Source organism: Eumetopias jubatus, unplaced genomic scaffold, assembly GCF_037043125.1.
Source record: "Eumetopias jubatus isolate StellerSeaLion01/CBP00866 unplaced genomic scaffold, mEumJub1_p1.0 scaffold_4, whole genome shotgun sequence".
In the NCBI taxonomy this organism is placed as follows: domain Eukaryota; kingdom Metazoa; phylum Chordata; class Mammalia; order Carnivora; family Otariidae; genus Eumetopias; species Eumetopias jubatus.
The window spans coordinates 12337189-12348372 of record NW_028274810.1 but is presented as its reverse complement, the minus strand read 5'-3'; the positions used below and the strand labels follow the sequence as shown (position 1 = coordinate 12348372).

The window sequence follows — 11184 nt, the reverse complement described above, 5'->3', positions numbered from 1 at the left end:
AAGCAGATGCCCTACTGAGCAGGGAGCCTGACATGGGGCTTTGATCCCAGGATCCTGAGATCATGAGCTGAGCCCAAGGCAGTTGCCTAACTGCCTGAGCCACCCAGGGACCCAAAGAGAGAGAATCTTTTTTTTTTTAACCATTTTTTTTAAGATTTTATTTATTTATTTGCCAGAGAGAGAGAGAGTGAGAGTACAAGCGGGGGGAGGGGGGCAGAGGCAGAGGGAGAAGCAGACTCCCCACTGAGCAAGGAGCCCGATGTGGAACTCGATCTCAGGACCCTGGGATCGTGACCCGAGCTGAAGGCAGCCACTTAACCGACTGAACCATCCAGGCGTCCCAAGAGAGAGAATCTTAAGCAGGCTCCACGCCCACTGCAGAGCCTGACTTGGGGCTCGATCCCACAACCCTGAGATCTTGACCTGAGCCAAAATCAAGAGTTGGATGCTTAACCGACTAAGGCACCCAGGTGCCCTGAGATAGTTTTTCTTTTTAATCATGGACATATTCAGCTATAAATTTCCTTCTAAGTACTGTTTTAGTTGTATCCCAGAAGTTTTGGCATTTTGTGCTTCTGTTTTCCTTCATCTCAATGTGTTCCATAATTTCCCTTACGATTTCTTCTTTGAACTACTGGTTATTTAGGAATGTGTTAATTTCCACATATTTGTTCATTTCCCCAATTTTTTTCTATTGTTTAGTTCTAATTTCATTTCATTGTGGTCAGAGAACACATTGGAGTCCTTTTAAATTTATTGAGATATATTTGTGGCCTAATACATTGCTCTATCCTAGAAAAGGTTCCATGAATAGTTCAGTGTATATTCTGCTGTTGTTGGGTGAAGTGTTCTATGAATGTTTTTGGTTTACTCATAGTGTTGTTCAAGTCTTCTATATCCTTCTTGATTTTCTACATAGTTATTCCATTAACACTCTGTTGAATCTCCAACTATTATTATTGAATTGTCTATTTTTCCCTTTAATTCCATCAGTTTTTGCTTCATGTATTTTGGGGCTTTCTTGTTAGATTTATATGTATTTATAATTGTTATGTCTTCCTGATGGATTGACACTTTTATCAAATGTTTAAAATGTCCTTCTTAGTGTCTAGTAACAATTTTTTGTCTTAAAATCTGTTTTGCCTGATATTCTCATAGTTATTCTTCATTTCCTTTGGTTACTGTTTACAGGGCATATCTTTTTTTCTTATCTATTTTTTTTAAAGATTTTATTTATTTATTTATTTATTTGAAAGAGAGAGAGAGAGAGAGAGAGAGTATGAGCAGGGGGAAGGGGCAGAAGGAGAGGATTTGTATGGAACCACAAAAGACCCCAAAATAGGTGGCTGGGTGATAGACATTGGGGAGGGTATGTGCTATGGTGAGGGCTGTGAATTGTGCAAGACTGTTGAATCACAGATCTGTACCTCTGAAACAAATAATACATTATATGTTAAAAAAAAAAGAAGAAGATAGCAGGAGGGGAAGAATGAAAGGGGGGAAATCGGAGGGGGAGATGAACCATGAGAGACTATGGACTTTGAAAAACAAACTGAGGGTTCTAGAGGGGAGGGGGGTGGGAGGATGGGTCAGCCTGGTGATGGGTATTAAAGAGGGCACATTCTGCGTGGAGCACTGGGTGTTATAGGCAAACAACGAATCATGGAACACTACATCAAAAACTAATGATGTAATGTATGGTGATTAACATAACATAAAAAAAAAAGACCCCAAAATAGCCACAGCAATCTTGAAAAAGAAGAACAAAGCTGGAGGTATCACAATCCCAGATTTCAAGGAGAGGGAGCCTGACACAGGCCCTGACACAGGGCTCAATCCCAGGACCCTGAGATCATGACCTGAGCCAAAGGCAGACACTTAACTGACTGAGCCACCCAGGCACCCCTCATCTGTTTACTTTAAATCAGTCTATGTCTTTGAATCTAAAGTGCATATCTTGTAACATATAGTCAAATCATTTAAAAAAATAAAAAATTCTTCCCATTTACTATTTGCACCAAAAATAATAAAATATCTAGGAATAAACTTAACCAAAGAGGTGAAAGACCTGTACTCTAAAAACGATAAGACAATGATGCAAGAAATTAAAGATGACAAAAACAAATGGAAAGATATTCCATACTCATGGATTGGGAGAATATTGTTAAAATGTCTATACTACCCAAAGCAATCTACAGATCTAATGCAATCCCTATCAAAATATCAACATTTTTCACAGAACTAGAACAAATAATCCTAAAATTTGTATGGAACCACAAAAGACCTCAAAATATCCACAGCAATCTTGAAAAAGAAGAACAAAACTGGAGGTATCACAATTCCAGATTAACATGCTGTAGTAATCAAAACAGTATGAAACAGACACCGATCAATGGAACAGAATAGAAAGCCCAGAAAAAACCCATGATTATATGGCCAAGTCATCTACAACGAAGGAGGCAAGAATATACAATGGGGAAAAGACAGTCTCTTCAACAAAGGGTGCTGGGAAAACTGGCCAGCTACATATGAAAGAATGAAATTGGAGCATTTTCTTACACCATACACAAAAATCAACTCAAAATGGAGTAAGAACCTAATATGAGACCTGAAACCATAAAAATCCCAGAAGAGAGCACAGGCAGTAATTTCTATGACATCAGCCATAGCAACATTTTTCTAAATGTCTCCTAAGGCAAGAGAAACAAAAGCAAAAATAAACTATAAGGACTACATCAGAATAAAAATCTTCTGCACAGCAAAGGAAACAATCAACACAACAAAAAGACAACCTACTGAATGGGAGAAGATATTTGCAAGTGACATGTCTAATAAAGGGTTAGTATCTAAAATGTATAAAGAACTTACACAACTCAACACCAAAAAAACAAATAATCTAATTGAAAAATGGGCAGAAGACATGAACAGACATTTCTCCAAAGAAGACATTTGCTGTAATTACTGATAAGACAGGATTTAAGTCTGCCATTTTCCATTTGTTTTCTCTATGTCTAATGTCTTTTTTGTTTTTCTATTCCTCCATCACAATCTTCTTTTGTGTCAGATAGATATTTTTAGTGTGCCCCTTTAATTACCTTGTTTACTTCACCATATTATTGTTATTCTCTTAGTGGTTGTCCTGTGGATTGCAATTAGTATCTTTTTTTTTTTTAAGATTTATTTATTTGTGTGTGTGTGTGTGTGAGAGAGAGAGAGAGAGAGAGAACATGCAGAGCGGAGGGACAGAGGAAGAGGGAGAGAGAGAATCCTAGGCAGATTCCTTGCTGAGCACAGAGCCCCTCACAGCTCAATCTCATGACCCATGAGATCATGACCTGAGCAAAATCAAGAGTCGGATGCTTAACTGTCTGTGCCACCCAGGCACCCTGCAATTAATATCTTAACCTAAAACAATCTAGTGTGGATTAATACCAACTTAATTGCAATAGCATACAAAAACTGTGCCCCTATACACCCCCCCATTTTTACAGTATTATTACTACACAAATTACATCTTTATATGTTATAAGCCCATAAACAGTTTTATGATTATTGCTTTATATATATTGTCTTTCAAATCAGGTAGAAGAAAAAAAGTTACAAATAAAAAATACATTTATACTGTCTTTTACATTTACCTATGTAGTTACCTTTACTGGTGGTCTGTATTTCTTCTTGTGGATTTGAGTTACTGTCTAGTGTCCTTTCAATGCAACCTAAAGGTTGCATTGAAAAAGTTAGGTTGCATACCTAACTTTTGGTATTTTTTGTAGTGCAGGTTGGCAAGCAGTGAATTCTCTCAGTTTTTGTTTTTCTGGGAATGTTTTACCCTCTTCTTCATTTTGAAGGATAGTTGTACTAGGTATAGAATTATTGGTTGACAGTCTTTTTCTTCAGCACTTTGAATATTCCATCACACTGTCCTCTGGTTTCCATGGTTTCTTTCTTTCTTTTTTTTTTTTTTCTTTTCTTTTTTTAGAGAGAGAAAGAGAATGTGAGCATGAGTGGGGGAGAGGGGCAGAGGGGAAGAGAGAGAGAGAAAGAATCCCAAGCAAATCTCTGTGCTGAGTATGGAGCCCGACTCAGGGCTTGATCCCACCACCCTGAGATCACCACCCAAACTGAAGTCAAGAATCAAATGCTCAACTCACTGAGCCAGCCAGACGCTGGTTTCCATGGTTTCTAATAAAAAACTAGTTGTTAGGGGCACGTGGGCAGCTCAGAGTGTTAAGCGTCTGATTTTGGATCAGGTCATGATCCCAGGGTCCTGGGATCGAGCCCCTGTGTCAGGCTCCCTGCTCAGCTCCCTCTCTTTTTGCCCTCCCCCCAGCTTGTGTGCACTCGCTCTCTCTCTCAAATAAAAATAAAAATTAAAAAAAAAAAGTAGCTGTTATTGAGAATCATTTGTGATGAGTCGCTTCTGTCTTGCTAGTTTCAAAATTCTTTATCTTTGACTTTTGGGAAGATTGTAATGTGTCTCTTTGTGGATCTCTGTTTATTCTACTTAGAGTTTGTGAAGCTTCTTGGATGTGTAGATTGTTTTTCATTGAATTTGCAAAATTTTTGGCCATTATTTCTTCAAATTTTTTTTTCCTTCCCCTTTCTCTCCTTTTCTTCTGAGGTTCCTATTATGCACATGTTTGTACAGCTGATGTTCCATAGGTCTCTAGGGTTCTATTCATTGTTCTTCATTCTCTTTTCTTTTTTTTTTTCTTTGACTCGATAATCTCAATTGACCTATGTTTAGATTCACTGACTCTTTCTTCTTCCAGTTCAAGTCAGTTTATGGGGCCCTCTCATAAGTATTTCATTCAGTTATTGTAGTTTTCAGCTCCAAACTTGTATCTGGTTCTTTTTTATAATTACTCTTTATTGATTAATAGTCTCTATTTGGTAAGACATTGTTCTCATACTTTGTTTCAGTTCTTTGACATGGTTTTCTGTAATTATTGGAACATATTCATAATAGCTAATTTAAAAGATTTTGTCTAGTATGTCCAACATCTGGCCTTTTAGGGATAGTTTCTATTGAATGACTTTTCTTCCTGTGTTTAGACCATATTTCCTGTTTCTTTTGTGTCTCGTATTTTTGTTGTTGTTCTTGATAACTGGACATTTTATATAACATATGTGGCAGCTCTGGGAATTAGATTCCTTCCCCCGCCCCCAGGGTTAGTTGTAATTGTTGTTTGTGGTTTGTGTTAATGCCGCTATTGCCTTTTGTTTAAGGACTTCCTGAACAAAGTCTGTGAAGTTTGTGGTTGTTGGGTTTTTGTTTTTTATTTGATTTGTTTTGTTACATGTGGCCACTGAAATCTCTGCTCAGTTTAGCTTAGTGGTTAAGTCAACGATTGGACAAAGACTTGCTGAAATGCCTTGAATCAGGATATCACCTAGGCATTGCCAAAGGGCATTATGTGTGTGGTGGGGCATGTTTTCAACTCTCTAGCAGGCAGCTTACACCTCTGCCTTAGTCTTCGGTTCCTGCTTATACAGAGCTTCAATGTCAGGCAGTGGTGGGAAATTCAGGCCTTCCTGAGCATGGGTATAGTCTTGCACATGTGCATGATCTTCTAGAGTCCCAGGATTATGTCAGAGCTTTTCAAAATACCCTATGGACATCTTATTCCCAAGATTTTCCTTTTAAGTGTTTGGTCAGCTTTTTGTTTGCCCCAGTTGTTTTCAACAAATATCCTGGGGAAAAGGCTGTTCACACTGAGCACACTCTGAATCAGGTCGAATAAAGATAAGCTCTCTGATTAGGGGTTAACAGGGAATGCCAGACATGTTAAATAATGACAATTCTCTGAGAATGGGGCTTTATAGAGGGTTCCAAACCCATTCTGCCCCACTAGGGGCTACTAGGCTGCTGGTTTTCATGGTTACTGTGATTGTGAAGTTATTTGTTTTTAATAATTTTACAGAATTGGGAAGAGAAGGATGGGAATAGGTCATGTTTAAACACCACAAATCTTGGGGCACCTGGGTGGCTCAGTTGTTAAGCGTCTGCCTTCGGCTCAGGTCATGATCCCAGGGTCCTGGGATCGAGCCCCACATCAGGCTCCCTGCTCAGCCAGGAATCTGCTTCTCCTCTCCCATTCCCCCTGCTTGTGTTCCCTCTCCCTCTCTGTCTCTCTTTGTCAAATAAATAAAATCTTAAAAAAAAAAATAAACACCACAAATCTTGCTGTTCTTAGATTCAGCTATTTTCTTGTATACATTTTCTTTGGGTTATTATAAGCCTTTGGTTAATTTGGGGTCTTAAAAGCTGATTTTAGTAATTTTTGCTAGTGTTCTCATTGCTTTTATGAAGGAGTAGATTTTCAGAGGGCCTCACTTCATCATTCCAGAAGTATCACAACTGATTTTTGTATATTGATCTTTAATTTGAAAATTTTGCAAACATTTTATTATTTTTAATAGTTGACTAACTTATTCTTTAAGGTTTACTACATTGATAATCATATTACCTGGGATTTTTTTTTCCAGATTTATTTATTTGAGAGACAGAGAGTGGGAGGAGGGGCAGAGGAAGAGGGAGAGAGAGAGAATCTCAAGCAGACTCCCTGCTGAGTGCAGAGCCTGACTTGGGGCTCAATCTCATGACCCCAAGATCGTGACCTAAGCCACAATCAAGAGTCGGACACCCAACTGACTAAGCCACCCAGGTGCCCCTTACCTGGGATTATTTAATTTGGTTTCCTCCTTTCTAATTCTCACACCTTTTTTCCTTGTCTTATTGTGCTGGGTTCACTATCCATTACAATATTAGATAAAAATGGTAATGTTGGTGTATTAGTTTACTAAGGCTGCCATAAGAAAATACCATAGACTAAGCAGCTTAAACAACAGAAATTTATTTTCTTACAATTCTGGAGGCTAGCAGTCCAAGATCAAATGTCAGGAGGTTTGGTTTCTTCTGAGGCCTCTGTCCTTGGTTTGTAGATGGCTACCCTATTACTATCTATTCACATTGTTCTCTCTCTCTCTGTGCAAGGTCTGGTGTCTCTCTCTCTCTTTTTTTTTTTTTTAAGATTTTATTTGAGAGCGCGTGTGCACGCGCACGAGTGCAGGGAGGGGCAGAAGGAGAGGGAGAAGCAGGCTCCATGTTCAGTGGGGCTCAATCCCAGGATCCTGAGATCATGAACTGAGCCCAAATCAGACTGAGACACCCAGACACCCCTCTCTCCTCTTTTCATAAGGATACTAGTCACACTGGATTAGGGCCTACCCATATAACATCATTTTACCATAATTAAGTCTTCAAAGGCTCTATCTCCAAATATAGTCATATTCTGAGGTACTGGGGGTTAGGATTACAACATATGAATTTTGAGGTGACACAATTCAGTCCTTATTTTGTGATTTTAAAGGTAATGTATATAATGTTTCATCATCAACAAAAGTATTTACTCCAGAGTTTGGTAGATACACTATCAGATATAGGAAGTTTTATTCCCAGCTGATTAAGAATTTATTTTAGGGAGCCTGGGTGGCTCAGTCGTTAAGCGTCTGCCTTCAGCTCAGGTCATGATCCCAGGGTCCTGGGATCGAGTCCCACATCGGGCTCCCTGCTCTGCGGGAAGCCTGCGTCTCCCTCTCCCACTCCCCCTACTTGTGTTCCTGCTCTCGCTATGTCTCTCTCTGTCAAATAAATAAATAAATAAAATCTTAAAAAAATAAGAATTTATTTTAAATTCAGTAACTATTGAATTGTTTAAAAAAAATGCCTTCACATGATATTTCTTCTTTCATCTTTAAAAGTAGTTAATAACGTTAATATATTTTTATATGTTAAACCACCTTGCATTCCTAGGATATTCCCAACTTGATCACAATATATTATCTTTTTAATACATTTCTTTTTTTTTTATTATGTTATGTTAATCACCATACATTACACCATTAGTTTTGGATGTAGTGTTCCATGATTCATTGTTTGTGCATAACACCCAGTGCTCCACGCAGAATGTGCCCTCTTTAATACCCATCACCAGGCTAACCCATCCTCCCACCCCCCTCCCCTCTAGAACCCTCAGTTTGTTTTTCAGAGTCCATAGTCTCTCATGGTTCATCTCCCCCTCTGATTTCCCCCCTTTCATTCTTCCCCTCCTGCTATCTTCTTCTTCTTTTTTTTTTTAACATATAATGTATTATTTGTTTCAGAGGTACAGATCTGTGATTCAACAGTCCTGCACAATTCACAGTGCTCACCATAGCACATACCCTCCCCAATGTCTAATATCCAGCCACCCCATCCCTCCCACCCCCCTTTTTAATATATTTCTAAATTAAATTTGCTAATGTTTAGTTTGGATTTTTTTGAACTGTGTCTATAAGTGATTTGAAAACATAATTTTCCCTTATCATGACCTTTCCCTTATCCTGACCTTTTCTGACTTCAGTATCAATATTATATTACAGTCACAAAGTGAGTTTAGAAATGTTCTTTTCCCTCATCTCAGGAAGAGATTATACAAGATTGGAATGATCTGTTCTTGAAAAACTGGTAGAATTCACTTCTAAAAACACCTAGACATTGTATTTTTTTTCCTTTGGGAGATTTCAAATCATCTACTTCAATTTCCTTAACAATTTTGGTCTCTTCATTCCTACTATGGCATTTGTGGCTTTTTGTTTTTTTAAAGATTTTATTTATTTATTTGAGAGAGAGCGAGTGAGAGAGAAAGCACAAATGGGGGGAGGGGCAGAGGGCGAGGGAGAAGCAGTCTCCCCACTGAGTGGGGAGCCCGACGCAGGGCTCAATCCCAGGACCCTGGGATCACGACCTGAGCCAAAGGCAGACACCCAATGACTGAGCCACCCAGGCGCCCCCCTACTGTGGCATTTTGAATTTGTCTTCATACTTTTCTATAACTTCTTCCATTTTCTCAAGGTTTTCAAATTTACAGGCATAGAATTTTTATATTTTAATCTTTTTATGGGTTTGTAGTTATATTCCCTTTATCATTAATATATGGATCTTCTTTCTCTGCATTAACTTTAGGAGTTTATCTATTTTACCAGTTTTCTTCAAAGAACATTCTCAGTTTAGTATGCGAGTCTTTATCTTGGGGTTGTGAGTTCAAACCCCAAGTTGGGCATAGAGTTTACTTAAAAAAAAAAAAAGACCATTCTCAGTTTTATTGACTTTTTATTGTTCTCCCACCCCCTTTTTCACTGATTTCTGCTACTACTTTTATAATCATTCTTATGCTCACAGTTTTGTAATTTAATCTGTTCTATTTCAAACATAAGGTGTATAGTTGGCCAATTAGCCCTACTTTTCCAATATAAGCATTTAAGACTACATATTTCCCTCTATGTATCACTTTACTGTATACTATCTATTTTTTTTTAAGATTTTATTTATTTGAGAGAGAGTACACAAGCTGGGGAGAGAGGCAGAGGGAGAGGGAGAAGCAGACTCCCCCTGAGCAGGGAGCCTGATGCAGGGTTCGATCCCAGGACCCTGAGATCATGGCAGCCAAAGGCAGCCGCTTAACTGAGCCACCCAGGCACCCCTACTATCTATTTTTTAAAGATTTATTTATTTTAGAAAGAAAGAGAGCATGGGGTTAATATATTGGGGGGGCAGAGAGCCCAATGTGGGGCTCGATCTCACAACCCTAAGATCATGAGCCAAAACCAAGAGTTGGACACTTAACCGACTATGCCACCCAGGTGCCCCAACTATCTATTTTTAAGTATTTTCACTATTGTTTGTTCCACTATTGTTTTAAAAATTCCCATTGTGATTTCTTCTTTGACACAGACCAGTTATTTAGAGTTCTTTAAATCTTCAAAGGAAATATTTTGTTTTATTGACTTATGATTAACAACATTGTGGTAAGATGACCTGGTTGGTGCAATTTGATTCTTTGGTATTTTATGAGACTGGCATTTATGGGCTGGTACATTAATATCTGAAAATATTCCATGTATGTTTGAATGTACATTTTTTAGCTGTTGGGTTTGAATTGCTTATTTGTTGAATCAAACTTTTTATTCAAGTCTTCTAAATCTTTACCAGTTTTCTATTTCCTGCTTTATGTATCAATAAGTGAAGAGAAGTATGTTGAAATCTCCTAATGATGATGTGTTTCTCAATTTTTCCATTTGGTGCTTGCTTCAGCAGCACATATACTAAATTTGGAAGATATAGAGAAGATTAGCATTGTCCCTGCACAAGGATAGCACACAGATTCATGAAGCATTCCCGTATTTAAGAATTATTTTTCCCATGTTGCTCTTTTTTTTTTTTAAGATTTTATTTATTTATTTGACAGAGAGAGACAGTAAGAGCAGGAACACAAGCAGGGGGAGTGGGAGAGGGAGAAGCAGGCTTCCCGCCGAGCAGGGAGCCCAATGTGGGACTTGATCCCAGGACCCTGGGATCATGACCTGAGCCGAAGGCAGACGCTTAACGACTGAGCCACCCAGGCGCCCTCCCATGTTGTTCTTTTGGTAATGTTTATGAGCTTAGGTGGTAGACCTTAATCTCTGAGAAACCTGAGGGCCCAAATTGAGGGCACTTTCTTCCAGAAAGAAATATGCATCTCCCAGAAGCTAGGGAACATTAAGGACCTGGATGATTTTAGCCTCTGCCAGGATCCCTGGCTTATTGTGGGGGCTATGGTTATCTTTCCTTTGCTGCTGGTCCCAGGCTTATCTCTCAACTAGTAGCCCACGTATCCAAGGCATAGCATAGAGTAAATGCAATTCAAACATTTGAGTGATTCCATTTAATTTACTAAAGGCAATTTAAATTAAAATATGGTTCCTGCTCCCAAGGAATTTGTAATTTGATGGCAGATGACATAATTATTGTGCTGGATACTTTCACCAGCCTTGTTTGACAAACTTCATGTGTCCTTGCTTTAACATTAATTCATCATCCATTGTTCAAATCGTTGAAAATGCAGTCTTAAATGCTCTTTTTGACTTCTCTCTCGATTTTCTTCCTTTCTCACAGGCGATTTACTCCTTTTCAGTTTGATTCAATGACTCCATTTCTTCTGCTTACTTTAATTAGGTTGGCAAGTGACCAAATACATAATCCACTCTGACTTGAACAAAAATAAAATGCTTAAGGTTCATGTAACCAAGAAATCTAATGTGGGGGTTCAGATTTTGGCACAGCCTGCTCCGAGGACCAAATGATGTGGTCAGCAATATTTCCCT

The 11184-nt window shown here is 38.5% G+C and overlaps 1 non-coding gene across 1 annotated transcript; it reads left to right on the top strand.

Moving 5' to 3' along the window:
* The first annotated feature begins 10122 nt into the window (after positions 1-10122).
* LOC114208134 (U6 spliceosomal RNA) lies at positions 10123-10228 on the top strand. Its single transcript, XR_003608979.1, has one exon. It is a non-coding gene; the product is annotated as a U6 spliceosomal RNA (small nuclear RNA).
* The last annotated feature ends 956 nt before the right edge of the window (positions 10229-11184 follow it).